At 32.7% G+C, this 16,893-nt stretch overlaps 1 protein-coding gene across 4 annotated transcripts in view; it reads right to left on the reverse strand.

Annotated features, from left to right (window-relative positions):
- pdm3 (POU-domain protein pdm3) overlaps positions 1–16,893 on the reverse strand; it is a 445,430-nt gene that overhangs the window by 312,192 nt on the left and 116,345 nt on the right. The gene's annotated exons all lie outside the window — the stretch shown is intronic.

Consider the following 16,893-nt stretch of genomic DNA (forward strand, 5'->3'; position numbering starts at 1 on the left):
TTAAGTGTATTAAATTTTTATTGTTTTTTTTGTATACATTTACATTATGTATTATTATACTATTTTTCTCTACTACGTTTGTGTGCATCTAAAATGACTGACATATTTCTATTGTGACATGACATGACATGCATTTCTATTGTCAAAAATGCATCAAAAATAATAAAAATGAAAATTTAAGAAAAAAGGGCTACATCACCCTGTAAAGGCAATGCCTACATCGAAAACATATCCATGTTGACTGTACATATACGAATAAACTTTCTGTTTAATTTAATTTAAAATAAAAAGTAATTTCGAATCGAAATAAAAATCCGTCCAGTTTAATTAACAACATTTCAATGTAACATTTAAAATAGTTTAGGTATATTATGTATTTTACATATGTGCTCGTCTGCGAAAAAAGCAAAAAAACCTCGATAATTAAAAACATAGCTTTTGCAAATATCCCGGGATTTTTTCGATTGAACTACGTGTCAGAAAGAGACCAGCTCAATCAGAAAGAGAGAAAAAAGGAAAAATACAATGATTTTAATTTTGTCCAATTTAGATTAGCTTCATTTGTGATTACCGGCAACAAAATAAAAATAAAAATAAAAATAAAAAACTCGCCTGTACAAAACGAGATGCGAAAAAATATATATTTTAATCAGATATATAACAGAACCGGCCTTTATTTTTATTAGTAAAATAAAACTTTTATAAAGTTTTATATATACAATCTACAACAAATAAATATATTTGTTGTAGATTGTAAGAATTCTTCGACAAAAACACAAAGTAGTTATCAAATTTAATAATTTTTTATATTTCACCAAAAACATAGTTATATTATTCCTATCGTTACGCCAATGAGCAACAATTAAAATTGAAATAAAGGTGACCATACATGTTTAGTGGAATACGAAAGTGCTAAAAAATAGGGAAATATTTAAAAACCTAAAAAGTTGTATTTCGGAAATAAATATTAACTGCCTTCAAGATGACCGTCCGATATTCTAAGACATTTTCAGTCATCAGTTACATACATTTAGAAGGTGCCAAAAAAATAGGAGTACTACTATCAATATTTCTTTGAATTATCCTTCGACGTCATAATCAAATCAAGGAAAAACTAATTTAGATATTTCAAATACTAAGAACTTAAAAGACAACTAAAAGATTAAATATTCACCAAGAAAGTTTTATACACTTTCAGCAAGCATATGACTCAATAAACGGGACACATAAAAAAACTATTAAGTGAATTCGAAATACCGTCCAAACTAGTTAGGCTCATCCCAATGACGATGATGGACACAGTGGCTTAGGTACAGATACAACATGAGATGACAGATCCATTTCGAATAATACAAGTATTAGAGTAGGGTGATATGCTGGCACCAACACTGTTTAATTTAGCACTGGATTACGTAGTTAGAAAAAGATTAGAAGGTAGAAACAACACATCTATCAATAAATTAACAGCAAGACAAAAATTATGATTGCCATGATGATCACCAACCTCCAAAAAGGATAGACACTAGAAGAAGAAGAAGCCAAAAATAATAACGTACGTGGACCAAATCAAATCCCTGCTGAGCTACTTAAACTTTTGGACAAAGAAAAGATTACCTACTTAACCACTTTCTTTAACAAATTTTACAACGAAGGAATAATACCAGATGATTGGTTGGAATCATCGTTTATAACATTAATAAAGAAAAGCAGGCTCACTAAATGCAGCGATTTCAGACTAATCAGTTTGTCACACACTTGAAATACTTTTACGAATTATACAAAAAAAATTATACAAAAGTTAACATTTCAAAGATAAAATGGATCGTGGTTAAAAAGATTAATATCGATCAAAGTTTGCTTTTGCTTAATGGAAAGGAGATAGAACGCGTAAACCATTTTAAATACCTAGACAGCTGGTTAAATATAAGTTGTGACTGATTAATAGGTAATATAACCAAGATCGAAATATAACGTACGGCTTTTATGACCTGTAAACCAGTTTTTTGTAACAGAAACCCGTGGATACATATTCACAAGAAGGTCCTGAAATGTAATATGTGGTCTATCCTATTTTACGGTTGACATGGAAATAAAAAACAATGCTTTGCAATGAATTACTGAATATCTGAATATTAGACAATGGTGTTGTAAAACAGTAAATAAATTATTTCATGCAGCAGCCGATAGAGAATGTTTTCAGAAAATTGTAAACATGATGACGGCCAACGTCTGAATACGGACGCGGCACCTAAAGAAGATGTCGCAGCATTGGCAAATGCCATGAGAAAAACTAAAGCAACAGCCGACAATATGTATACGGAACTTAAATCACATGCTAAACAGATACGTCTGTTAATAAACACAAAAAAGATTAAGATTCTTGTACAAAGCCGATCGGAGAGAGCAACACGACCCTTCCTGACAGTTCACAAATTAAGAAAAAGTAGATAGCTTTAATATTTAGAAGTCAAATTTCAAAGGACAACATTGACGATGCAGAGCTTAGCAGAACAATCATCATAACCAATACGGCATAATTTGCTATGAACCAGATATTTTACGAGACGTACATCAAAGAACTAAGATACAAATCTACAAAACCATATTTCGACTTTGGTGTGAAACTTGTTTTTTGACGCAAAAATTTGTAAATCACGTGGACATCTTTGAAAGAAGAATACTGAGAGGCATTTATAAGGCACTTATAATAAATAAGAACAACAGGCAGCGAATCAGATATAATTAGGAAATATATTATATACATAAAGAACCACCTTTATCTTAGTATGTCCGCCTATAGCGTGTTCAATGTGCGGGCCATGTATTTATGATGTAAGAAAACAGGCTTCCAAAAAAGCTGTTGAATGCAAAAATGCAGTGAAAGAGCTATTGGGCGATGTAATTGGGTAATTGTAATTGGGTACGTAATTTCAACTAAAAATGTGTAGTTTAGTATATTTTATTAAAATATGAAAACATTGATATTGAATTCTTAAGTAAAATTTGGATCACACCAAATCTGGATTATATATTTTAAGTTTATAACGTTATTCGTCCATATAATTATAATCGGTATACAGGCTGTAACAACAATTGTACCAGGAATCATATTAACCAGCTAATATGACGTTAAAATAACTATCAACGTATACCACAAGGTTCACTCTTATTTCAAATATTCTGTTTTTGCCCTAATAAGTTGTAAACCTTTTTTCCTCAAGAGATTTTTTTGACTGTTCCAGTTTTTGTTTCCTTTCAATCCCTTTCAGTATTTCCTACTAATACTACTTCATCGGTATAAATTAAGCACCAGGGAATGTTACCCCGTAGTTTTGCTGCTATCTGATCCAACATTAATGAACATAAATAACGATTAAACATTAAACCCTAGGGCAATCCTACTTTCACATAAAATTTATCAGTCACTTTCACAACTGTCTTAACACTAGTTGCAACTTCCTTATACATGTATCTCATAAACTTCACACATTCACAGGGAACTCCTTTCTAATTGAGCGCTCACCATAGAATCCTTCAAGAAAATTATGTATTTTCTCAAGATCAATGAATAGCATATGAGCGTTTATTTCTTCATGCCTGTATTTTTCGATCAACTACCTAATAATGGAAATTTCATCTGTTGTTGATCTGCCTTGCATAAACCAAACTGATTACCGGATATTTCGGTTTCTTCTCGTATCCGTCTATTAATTACTCTCTCCCACATTTTTATGGTGTGAATAAGTAGTTAAGTGGCCCTGCAGTTTGTGCATTATTGTATACCTACCTTGTTTGTAAAAACAGGTACTAATATACTGCTTTTTATTCATCTGAGATTTGTCCAACTTCTATAATTCTTTTGATTAAAACTGTTAACCAACTTGTTTATGTCTCTCCTAGAACTGTCCAGATTTCCCCAGGAATATCATCGAATCCAACTACTTTACCTTTCTTTATTTCTCCTTGCTCGTGTGTTATTTTGGAGACCACTGCTGTCTACCAGTGTTATTCAGGGATATATGCTTCTGATGAAGACATTGGCCACATTTGCAACAATATTGAAAATATTAAAAAAAAATAACACAACAAAAGCCAGTATATATTATTAGATACTTTATTGGCAAAGTGGGAAAATCAAGCACATTTGAAAGATATTGTCGGGTAAAGAAACAACAGAGGAGAACGTCTTCTATAGTTTGCCAGTGAAAACAATCTAGTGATAAGAAATATACTTTATAAACATCACCTAAGAAGGGTTTTAGCGAGGACTAGTCCAAATAAAGAACACAAAAATCAAATCTCGTACGGAAAAGATGGAAAACCTCAGTAATAAACGTAAAAGCTATACCTGGAGCATACTGTCGATTAAATTAGAAGCCGCTAAAAATAAACTGAAGGCTCAAACTATACACAACTAGAAAAATAGATCAGACAAAACAGCTAAGGGTAAATAATGCAGAAAAATACCAGATGAAACTGATAAATAAGAAAATACCACAAATATTAGAAGATATGGAAAAATTATTGCAAAAGATGCATTGGTCTCAGAACACAAGAATCATGCAATTAAGGAGGCAGGATCAATCATTTTACTAGAATAAGTAGAGAAGGCTTTTAACCAACTAAGGTACAAAAAAAAAACGGGGATGGATGGTGTACCAGCAGAGACTCTAATGGGTGGTGCGAATCAACTTTTGTTCTTATCCATAAAAAAGGATCACTAACCATATGCAGCAATTTCAGAACCATTGCCTTTACTCCTCATTAAAGCACAATCTTGCAACATGAACTTTCTACTTCCAGAGATTGCTCTAATGCGGCTTCCTACTGTTACGATAAATATCATGGCCTAAAATAACTGTAAATATTATGACTAATTCTGTTATGTTGTAGATTGTACGAGACCTGAACGGAAGCTTCTAAAAAAAAACAACATTTCGAAACTTCTGGACGACCGATGTGAAAATACCCGTTTGCTTTACCGTTATAATTTCGCCGCTAGTCGAGAAGGCTGTCGATGGTTCTAGCTTAACAGCACTGGCGTATATTAACAGGACATTTTATTTGGAAGGGACAGTTAATATCTGAAGACCCGCGACCGCGATTTTAATTGTTACGTTCGCCTGAAATAAATTATGTAATTTTTAGTGGTTAATAAACTTATATAAATTATCGTGCTTTTTAATAAATTAAAATAAGAACCTTTTAATAAAGACATTATAAATTGAATAAAGACAGCAGTTAAATAAATATCATTTCACTACCAAGAAACGCTTGAGCAGATAAGGCAAGTAATAATCTACCGCACATACACCTGCATATAAGTGACCAAGTGGCGAATTTTCGAAGTACTAGACAGTTTTGTATACTTGGGCTACCTGATAACCAATAATGGCGATAGCTCCTTAAAAAATCAAGCGTAGGCCATCAATGACCCAAATCGCAATAGCTAAATTAATTCAAATATGCAAAAAAACTAAACAATAAAAAGAAAGAACAACTAAATTCAACAATTCAACTGATCAATGCTTTTATTTTTTCCAATTACCACATACACACCTGAAACATTAACCAAAAAAATCGATACATGTATGTTCGAAGCTTTCGAAATATGAGCTTGCAGAATGCAGATGCGTGTTCTGGACAGAACACAAATCCAACCTGTCAAGAAGCCAGAAAAACGGGGACTATCAAACTCTAACCAAGAGGAAGATCTCTAACACGATGAGCATACCAAACGAAGACACTGATGGAAAAATTTCTACATGAAGCCGTTCATATGTTACAGGATCGCAGCCAATGGAAATGGCAAGCAAACAATATTTATTATAGAGAGCCCACTACGCTCTGACAGGCACTCAAGGAATGAGGAGGGGGAGAAGGAGGAGGAAGATTAATACTTCACCCAGTCGTATTAGGACTTTGCTGTATATTTCAGCATATTATGTAATAATTATTTTCATACGAAATGAAAAAATCTGAAACACTGACACCTTCCCCTAATTTAATAGCAAGTTTTTCTAAAAATAAACTGCCTAATTCCGGTATTTTCTACATTTCCTTTTTTTACTCCTGAAAAATATTTCTAAACATTCTCCATTTTTTTATATTTGGTTTTTCCTAACCTTTTAAAACATTGAAGGTAATTGAACTAAAAGAGGTATTAATTTGTTCCATTATGAGGATCTAGAATAGAATAGAAATATGCTTTATTATCACTGAAAACTGTACAATTTTATGAATAAAGCTTATAATAAATGAGAAAATAACGATAACAATTACATTTTACTGAAATTAAATAAATCGTCAATATCACAAAATAAAACGTAATAAAATAAATAATCCATTGCAAAATTTACATAAATTCCAAATTGCATAATAAAATCTTACGAACTACTAAATTGAAGTTGCTGCATATGATACCCTGCTGATAAAAATACTTTAGTTACTTATACATAAAGTTACTGTAATTTCTTAGTTATTAGTTAAGACACTTTTCTACTGAATAATATTATCTTTCAGATAGATAGGTAATATTTATCATTTTACGGAACTTGTGGAACGATGTTGCCGATTTAAATTGTAAAGGTAAATGGTTGAATAGTTTTTTTGCCAAATATGAGATAGATTATGGTCTACAAATGAATTACAATAAAACGAAAATTATGACCAGCTAACCAGAAGAATTATTAATTACAATTGCACAAACAATATAGAACAAGTAAAAGAATATGTATATTTGGGACAACTAGTTAAATTAAAATAAAGAAAATCAGACTGGAGAAATAAACAGAAGGATACGGTTAGCTTGGGTATCCTTCGGAAAACTTTCCTATATACTAAAAAAATTAAAAATACCCCCAATATTTAAAAATAGGAGTCTTCAACCAATGTACACTCCCTGTTCTCACCTATGGTTCTCAAGCTTGGACGTTTACAAAGGAAAACATGGAAAAAATAGCAAAGATCCAAAGAACCATGAAAAGGCAAATGCTGAACATCAGGCTGCCAGACAAGTAAAGAAATACTTGGATCCGCAACAAAACAAAAGTAACCGATGTATTAACGCAGATAGCAAAACTTAAGTGGAAGTTCGCTGGACATACCATAAGACAGAAAGACGACAGATGGAATAAGTTGATTATACACTGGAGACCATATAGTTACAAACGAAAAAGAGGAAGGCCACAAATGAGATGGTCAGATGACTTGAAGAAACACGCAGGCCCGAAGTGGATACAAACTGCCTACAATAGAAAGACGTGGAAGAAGAAAGAGGAGGCCTATGTCCAAAATTGGACAGCAAGGGCTGTATAGAGATACATAGATGAGATAGATTACATAATTACTATTTGAATGGGAATAAGCCACAGTTTTAAATAAGTTTATTGACGTTTCAATTTCCACTTAGGAAATCGTTCTCAAAATACAAACATTAATGAATTAAACAAATTTTGTTTTTTGTTACTTGGTGAAAAATTCTTCTTTTAATTTAATTTTATCTATCACATTTATAATGATAATTCAGACATATATTATACATTTTAGAGTAGATGACTTTAAAATGATATTCACAATATTGCTGAGTTGCGTTTCTGGGACGACTTTATTGTAAGATAGATAATAAGACATTCGATTACATGAAATCAACTTTAACTTGAGAATATCCGTCATGGTATGTAATTCGACTTTAAAAAGAGAACCACATGCTATGGTTACAGTAAAATTCTCCTGATAGTGATTCCATAGTAAATAATGAAGTAAAAACCACGAAAAAAACCTCATAATACTATCCCGACATGGTAAGTATTTGGTCTTACATTTAGTTCACTCTCAATAAACACCAAATTCTGATTTTCTATGTATGTCTTTTAAAAAACTAAATGATGTATCCTCGATATGTTACTGACTTACTAGTGGCATTTTCTCTTTAATAATTTTTCTTTTAATATGGGTAACCAGATCCTACTGCATTCTGCCGAGGAATTTGCGGGACAATTGATCTCATTTAGCATAATTAGAGCCACTTCTTTGATTTTTCTCATTTTACTTTTTTTTTCAGGACTATACTTAAATCATCCTAAAAACATCAAAGAAAGGGAGTGTGTTATTATATACCTTCCGTTATCATTTTAAAGTCGTTTACTATAAAATGTATAATATATGTCTCAATTATCAATATAAATGAGTCAAATAAAATTAAATTATGCTTACTGGTGAAGAATTCTTACTTCACCAAGTAACAAAAAAAAATTGTTTAATTTATTAAGGTTTGTATTTTAAGAACGATTTCTAAAGTGGAAATTAAAACGTCAATAAACTTATTTTAAAATTTAATTGTGGCTTATTCTCATTAAAATAGTAATTACGTTAAGATGCCACATGAAAATGGATTTTTTTACTAACTTAGTTGACGGGATCTCTAAATAAACCTCAAAAGTTGAATTTCTGCTGTAGTAGCCAAGATTAGATCTTGCTGGAAAAACATTAAGGTGTTTACGGTTTTTCACCAACAGTTTTTAAAATATATAAAAACGGGGAAGCGACCATGAGATTGGGCAGCTGTACCCAAAACCCAAAAAAGAAGATCATATCAAAAAAGAGACTAAAACAAAGAAAAATATATTATTTTGGAAGATGCTAAATTGATTTTCTTCGAAACAGAACTTATTGCATAGCAGGCTGATGGCTAGTTTACTTAACAAATCAATATGATGAGACCATTTAATGTTGCTGTCTATCAAAATACCAAGAAATTTTACAGAATCAACGATACTGAGATACTGATCTATTAAATATTATGGAGTATATCTAAACAGCGAGCTGATATTTCATAACCGTTCTCGGTTACGAAGGGACTAACACAGGGTTATTGTTTATCCGACGTTTATGTAAAATATATATTTCAAAAGCATTGGAAACCAAGGAAAAATAAGAGAAGACCAAGAATAGCTTCTTCTTCTTTGAGTGTCTCTCCTATCGGAGATTGGATATCATTAGGGCAATTCTAATTTTATTTACTGCTGTTTTGAATAATTCGTTAGTAGTACAGCCAAACCACTCTCTTAAATTTCTCATCCAGGACATTCTTCTACGGCCTGGATTTCTGCGTCCTTGGATTTTTCCTTGCATTATATTTTGTAGGAATGTGTACTTTTGTCGTCTCATCGGGTGGCCAAAGTATTCAAGTATTCTCTTTTTTATATTCAGTATAACTTCTGGATCGTTATTTATTCTGCGTACTCTGAACGAAGCTTAGACTCACGATTCAGTAACTTACTTTTCATTAAGTCTTTGTATGCATAAAAGCACTTATTACCGCTAAGAATCCGTGCTTGTATTTCTTGACTGATGTTGTTGTTGTCATTTATTATTGAGCCTAGGTAGGCAAAAGTGGAGGCATATTTGTAGGTATAGTTGTCTACCTTCAGATTCTCATGTTCATTCGATTTTGTGCACTCCATATATTTTGTTTTGCTTTCATTTATATATAGACCAAACGTAGCAGCTTCTCGTTTCAGTTCTATAACTTTTTCGCTTAATACCCTTTTGTTGCGGCTTATTATGGCATCCCCTTGTCTAACTCCATTTTCAATATCAAAGGCCTGCATCATATCTCCATCTATTCTCACCATAGCTTTGAAACCCTTCAGAGTCATTCGTATAAGTTTAACCAACTTATTGGGTATCCCTAACATAGATAGTTGCTTTAACATCTTTTGTCGATCCACTCCATCAAACGCCTGTTTGAAATCGATATACAAGTTGTAAATAGGTATGTTATATTCAACACATTTTTCATGTATACCTCTTAACATATGTATTTGGTCTATAGTTGACCTCTTTGGTCTGAAACCACATTGGTATTCACCAATAATCTTCTCCGAAAACGATTCCAGGCGGCTATATATAATTCCTGATAATATCTTGTAGATGACATTTACAACTGTTATGCCCCTATAATTTTTGCAGAGTCGTTTGTCTCCCCCTTTGTACATAGGAAGTATGATTCCCACTTTCCAATCTTCTGGGATGACTTCTTGTGTCCATATGCGGTCGATTAGTTTATGGATACGCCTCCATAGCGCATGTCCACCATTCTTTATCAGTTCTGCAGTTATTCCATCTGTGCCAGGTGCTTTGTTATTTTTTAGATGTTTTATGACGTTTATCGTTTCTTCCAATGTTGGTTGCTCAACTAGTTGTTCTGCTGTGTGGTGAATTATCTCTTCATCTTCGTTTTGTTCTTTTTCTGGGTTTAACAGCTCTTGAAAATGCTCCTTCCACCTTTTCATTATTTCCTCTTGTGACCAGTGGTCACATATGGATGTGAAACGTGGACCCTCTCAACCACTGATGAAAATCAACTGAGAATATTTGAGCGCAAAATACTAAGGAAGATATTTGGACCAACCCAATGCAGCGATAGTTCGTGGATAATTAAAATGAACCACGAGCTGGATGAATTAATGCAGAGCGCAGATATTGTCAGATTTGTAAAGTCACAAAGACTAAACTGGCTTGGTCACCTAGAAAGAATGCCAGATAATCGAGCTGTAAAAGTAGTCCAGAGATGGAAGCCCCAAGGAAACAGAACAAGAGGAAGGCCCCGTAAAAAATGGATAGACGACGTAGAGAGGGATCTTAAAACCATGAACATCAGGTAGTGGCGAAGGAAAGTATCCGACAGGGCAAAATGGAAGAACATTGTTAAGCAGGCCAAGACTCACAAAGGGTTGTAGCGCCATTGGAAGAAGAAGAAGACTCTGAACGAAGAATAGTCGAAGTATAATATACTTCACGAATAGTATCGTGAACCCAAAATGTGGGAGACTCTATAGGGGATCTTATTGTCGATATTAAGTACATATTTGCAAGATAACAAAAAGTAGAGATCGTAATGTGGAAATCAGAAGACACTAGGTCCTACAGGCTGAATGGGTGAGAGAGTAATAGTTAAGTCCCACTACGGTCTTTACTCAAAGACGAATACTACAAGAACTATTTCCTTGGGCAGCTAACCGGTTATTCCTTAAGACAAGGAAAGAGAGAAGGCAGGTAACGTTGATTTAATAAATCTGCGAAAAGTGAAGCCAGTTTCGATGTGACCGCATGTTTTGTTCCCCCTACGTTGCCCAATTACTACCTCTCGCAGGGTTGCCAGGTCTACTGATTTTTCAGTAGATCTAATGATTTTAACTTCAATTTACTGATTTACTGAAACACTGTATCGATCTACTAAAAAATATGTAATAAAATCATGTTCAAAAAGTGATCATTATGTCAGTGTTCAATTATAAATAAAAAAAAATCTATATATATATATATATATATATATATATATATATATATATATATATATATATATATATAATATACCCATACCTGTTCCAAAACTTACTTACAAATCTCCTATTATTAATCTAAGGTATATACGGCGATAGTTTGTTAAATATTTAATAACTAAACTCAAATAAATCCACCTATAAATATTAATGTGTTTTACCAGACTGATGTTCGTATTTTACATAATACAAATTCCACCCAACGCATTCCAATCATTATATTGAAGAGTCCAGATGCATTTATGCATTCAATTACTAAAAGTCAAAACAAAGCTATTAAATTATGTTAAGGGATTTAACAGATCGTTTGTTTTATAGATTTTCTTGTAATAATTCATCAAAGCATTATTATTCCGGTACTTTTTCTAAGGCATCTTAGTTTTTTTTTTCAATCTGTTTGACATTAATACACAATTTGCACTGTTTTTAATTTACACACACTATGTTAATGAATTAATATGTTTCACTAAAATATCAGTTTCTATAAAATACTAATAATTACCAATAAACCATTTGTACACTAAAATTGTCTGTATGTAAAAATAAGCATTATCACCTAATATTTGGTCTAACATACAAATGGAATAAACCTTAGACAAAGAAAGAGACGGAAAGCGGAATCGTATGGAATTGACTAAAGCCTAAACTGCACCAACCGGCAACAGAAAAGTTGCCAGGTCATAGTTTATTTCTTCAGTAGATTGAGAGAAATAGTTATAATATATATATAGAGAGAAATATATATATATATATATATATATATATATATATATATATATATATATATATATATATATATATATATTGATATTGATATGATATAGGAGAAAGAAAAATAGTGATTAAAAATAATTTACAAGTTATATATTAGATAATATTAGATATTAAAAGTAGTTGGTTATTTTAATAAATTATATACTAGAGAATTTAATAAAAATTATTTATGTGAGGGCATTTTTAAGAAATTAGCATATAATAATTGTAAAAAGTTGTATTTTAATGTTGTAAATATATTTAAGTGAGCCATGTGATTAGGCAACCAGATATACATACTCTCGAAGTGACAGATAGAAATTAAGAATTATTACGAATATAAAGTGGGGTTATAATAATAATATAATGTTAGTTTAAAATGTTTAATTTATATATATTTACTGATTTAAGTGTTTATTCTGATCTGAAAAGCCTAAATGTCAACAAAATTATTAATAGAAAAGTATGGAATTCTCTAGATCACCGGAGATGGCCTTGTTTGCGAAATGGTTTGTTCCAGAAAATTCAGACATGTATTTAATAGAACAAATGGAACATGATTTCTTACCAGATGGTTCTGGAACATCCAAAAAGATATAAATACCCGGTGATTTGGATTCAGTCAGTCAGAAAGTTTAGTAAGAGAAGTCCATTCAGTTAGTCAATCAGTTACGAGTTTTTTAGTATGAAAATTAGTTAGAGGCAGTCAATCAGTTACAATTGTTCAATATAGTGAGTTAAATCAATATTAAGAAACAGTATAAAGAAAATAATATTGAAGATTAAAAATTATGTTATGTATAAATGATGATAATGGAAGAAGTATTAATTGAATATTAAAATTAAATGATATTTTGGTGATTGGATATTGATATATTGAAAAGAAGAATAAAAATAAATGCTGTTTGCTAGTTTGCTTGGTGGTCTATAAATACTGGTGAAGAAAAATATCTTAAATTGGTGGAAGCTAATAATTGGAAAAAGTAATTTCACAAAAACAAGGATAACTGAAGCTGAGAAGAAGACATTTGAGTGGTGATTATAATCTATATAGTGGAAAACAGTTCATTTAGGTATTCAGTGACAGAAAGGTACAAAATTTTGTTAATATAATTTAGTTAGTGTCATAACAATTTCAATTTTGTAGATAGTTTGTTTAAATTTTACATTGTCTATAGAATTTAATTAGTTTCATAAGAATTTCAATTTAAAGATAGTTTATTTTAAATTTAAATTGGCTAGGTTAGACATATATGTGTGTTTCATAATAGATATAATAAAGATAATTTAAAAAAGTACTTACAAACTAATTCTTTGAGAACCGCGATAAAAACCCTATATATTATATTATTAAAAATACTCATTGCTCATCATTCAAACAAACAATACATCATAACAATATATATATATATATATATATATATATATATATATATATATATATATATATATATATATATGCTGAGTGCTATGTACAAGGGATTTAAAATTGGAACTAGAGTTAGGTTGGCGATGTGCTATGTTTTTTCGACTTAGTTTTATGGAATGGAATCTTGGACCTTGAATGTGAAATCAAGGAAAAAACTGGAATCATTCAAGCTATGGGTGTATAGAAGAGTTCTGAAAATATCGTGAACCAAGATACACAAGAACAATTCATAAACAAAGAGGTTCTGAGAAGGATGAATAAAGAAATAGAAATTTTATATACAATTAAAACAAGAAAATTGGATTATCTCGGACATACTACACGTGGAGAGAAATACACCTTGCTCCAACTGATTATGTAGAGAGGGATCCAAGGATAGAAGCATAGGGAGGCGTAGAATGTCGTTGCTGCGCAACCTGAGAGAGTGGTACAGATGTATATCAAATGAACTTTTCAGAGCAGCCGTCTCAAAAGTCCGAATAGCTATGATGATTGCCAACCTCCGCCGCGGGGATGGCACTTGAAGAAGAAGAAGAAGAATATATATATATATTTGAAAATTACTTAGTTCTCGGGAAGAACCGCGTTGAGAATTTATTACTCGACGTTTCGGCACCCATTTTGGAGCCATTATCAAAAGTGCCTACTCCTCTCACTCGAGACGTACCAGTATCGTGTTCTGTATTGCAAGAACTGTCTCTCGGCACTGAGGTCTCAATCTGTCTACTCCTCAGTGTCGAGTGATAACCGGTCTTACCCTGTGTGGCTGCTTTTATACTCGCTGTATGCGCGGGAACGGTATGCGCTGACGTGGTTTGAACTGACGTGGCCTGAGCGGTGTGGGCGGGAGGTCGCTGATGCAGGGGTCGCCATGTTGCCGGCAATCGTTTCGCGTCATCGCGCGTGTTCAAGCTGTTAGGCCGTTTTTCGATTTCGATAGCTTCACGAATGATTCTCCATTTTAAGGAGCGGATGGGGGCGATGGTGTTTGCTTTTTCGAAATCTATTTTGGGGTCTGTTTGAATATGATGTTGGGCTAGGGCTGAAGTAGTATCGGAATGTTTGACAGATATAGAATGTTCGTAAATACGGTTATGGATTCGTCGGTTTGTCTGTCCGATGTATGTACGTGGGCCACTGGAACAGCGTATCTCGAGGACACGCTATTCATTAGGGATTTGGTCTTTTACGGATCTGACGAGACTGGACAACTTGGAGTGAGTAGTGAAGATGGTTTTGATATTTAGGGGAAGAAGAGTTCTACTGATCTTGTCAGTGACACCTTTAATAAAAGGTAGAAAGATTTTGGGTTGATCCGGCGGCAAGGTTTCTTTTGTGGATGAATGGGGTTTAGATGTTTTTGAATGCTGTTTATTGACTTGGGTTTTGTGGTAGCCGTTTTGTAAGAGTTTAAGAATTATTGAATTAATTTCGGATGACCTATGATTGTTATGGCTAAGTATTATGGAACGAGAAATGAGAGTGTTGACAACTGAATTGAGTTGGGCGCGGTGATGATGTGACTGGGCATTAAGATATCGGTTTGTGTGAGTGGGTTTCCGGTACACGGAATAGGAAAAACTGTGAGGTAAGTTTTTCTGAATAAGAACATCAAGGAATGGCAAAGACGCTTCAGACTCAACTTCCATCGTGAATTGAATACTAGGATGTATTCCATTCAGGTGGGAGAGGAAGAGATCTAACGTGTCTGGCTGGTTGAGGCTGGTTGAGGCCAAATGACAAAAGTGTCATCAACATACCATAACCAGCAGGTGGGTTTGAGATTTGATGAGGACAGGGCTGCTGTTTCGAAATGTTCCATGAAAATATCAGCTATTACGGGAGAGAGGGGAGATCGCATTGGGGCACCTTTGATTTGACGATAGAAATGATTTTGGAATGAAAAGTATGTATTAGACATGCCGTGTTTTATAAGAGATAGTGTGTCTTGGGAGATTTGATGTTTAGAGTCCAAGATGGAAATGGTTTCATCGATGGGAATGTTGGTGAACAAATAAACAATGTCAAAACTAACTAGTATGTCTGAGGGTGAAGTGTGAGTATATATATTTATATGTATATATCTATCGGAGACATTGGAAGACTGGAAACGAAAGTGTGGAGAAATGGAAATAAACATTAAAGATCGCTGCTTGACAACTTCATTTTTTGCAGTTGGTCAGGTTATGATTGCCAACTGTGAAGCAACTGTGAAGAGAACGTCAATTTTGAGGTATAACTATAAATATAAAAACAAAGAATCGGGGAAGAACAAGAGTTCCCAGACCTACAATTAAGACATGTAAAAAACATTTTATTTCATGTAATGGAATAAATGTGCAAAATAAATAGAATTTATGGGGCATACCGTAATAATATATTGACTAAAAGATTTATTATCGTTTTTAAACACGATAATTTTAATATTAATTTATTTAAATTAGTTTTTCTTTAATTAAATTGCTTATTAAAATCGATATGCGCGATGATGATGAAATTAGAAAATCCACATAGTCATATAAATGTATATACTCCGCTTTGCATTTGGATTTTAGAAAGGAAAAACCAAAACTTCTCTTACGTATAAAACCAGGAGCGAACTAGCTACGATTAAACGTGTAATAAAATACGTTTAGAAGTAAAACAAGCAGAACATTATGAACACGCGATAAAATAACAAAAAATATAGAAGTTTAACACCCAAGACAAACGTCAAAATTATCTAAGTGAGCCAACCGGAATGGAAAGGAATTTAAGCCTAAATTATCAATAATCAGCTACTGGTAACAGTTTAAGAGGGACTAAACATGAAAAATCAGATAAATGTACAACGAGCAGAAATACAGCTCGATGACATAAAAGACGAAGAAGAAATTAATTACATCCTAACAGAAGAACAAGTAATCAAAGGAATTAATCCAGGGCTTTTAAAGTATGGTGCCAAAAAATCTAATGTACTTCATAGTGGTCTAATAGAACTGCTGGTAGCTATTCCCAAAAAGGAGATCAAACAATTTGCGATTACTACCGAGGAAACGTGATATAAAAAATTTTACGATTATCTTTGTGCACACATATTTATTTAACGTATGGCAATTTAAAACATAACATTAGCCATTGTAAGTCCTAGGCGTTTATCCAGCGTGACCGGAAGTAGAATAGGAAGTCGATATTTGCACTCTTCGTGTAATTTTCGTGTAACTTCGATTGATTTACGAATTCAATAATCTTGGGCAATTTTTACCAAACTTCCAGTCATAAGTTTTTAACCGAAATGACATCAAAATCGAAACTAAATATCCTAACTCCACTTTTCAATACGCGTCAATTGATATATCACATATACTATTTTTGCCACTATAATGT

The sequence above is a fragment of the Diabrotica undecimpunctata genome, chromosome 5, assembly GCF_040954645.1.
Source record: "Diabrotica undecimpunctata isolate CICGRU chromosome 5, icDiaUnde3, whole genome shotgun sequence".
NCBI classification, from domain to species: domain Eukaryota; kingdom Metazoa; phylum Arthropoda; class Insecta; order Coleoptera; family Chrysomelidae; genus Diabrotica; species Diabrotica undecimpunctata.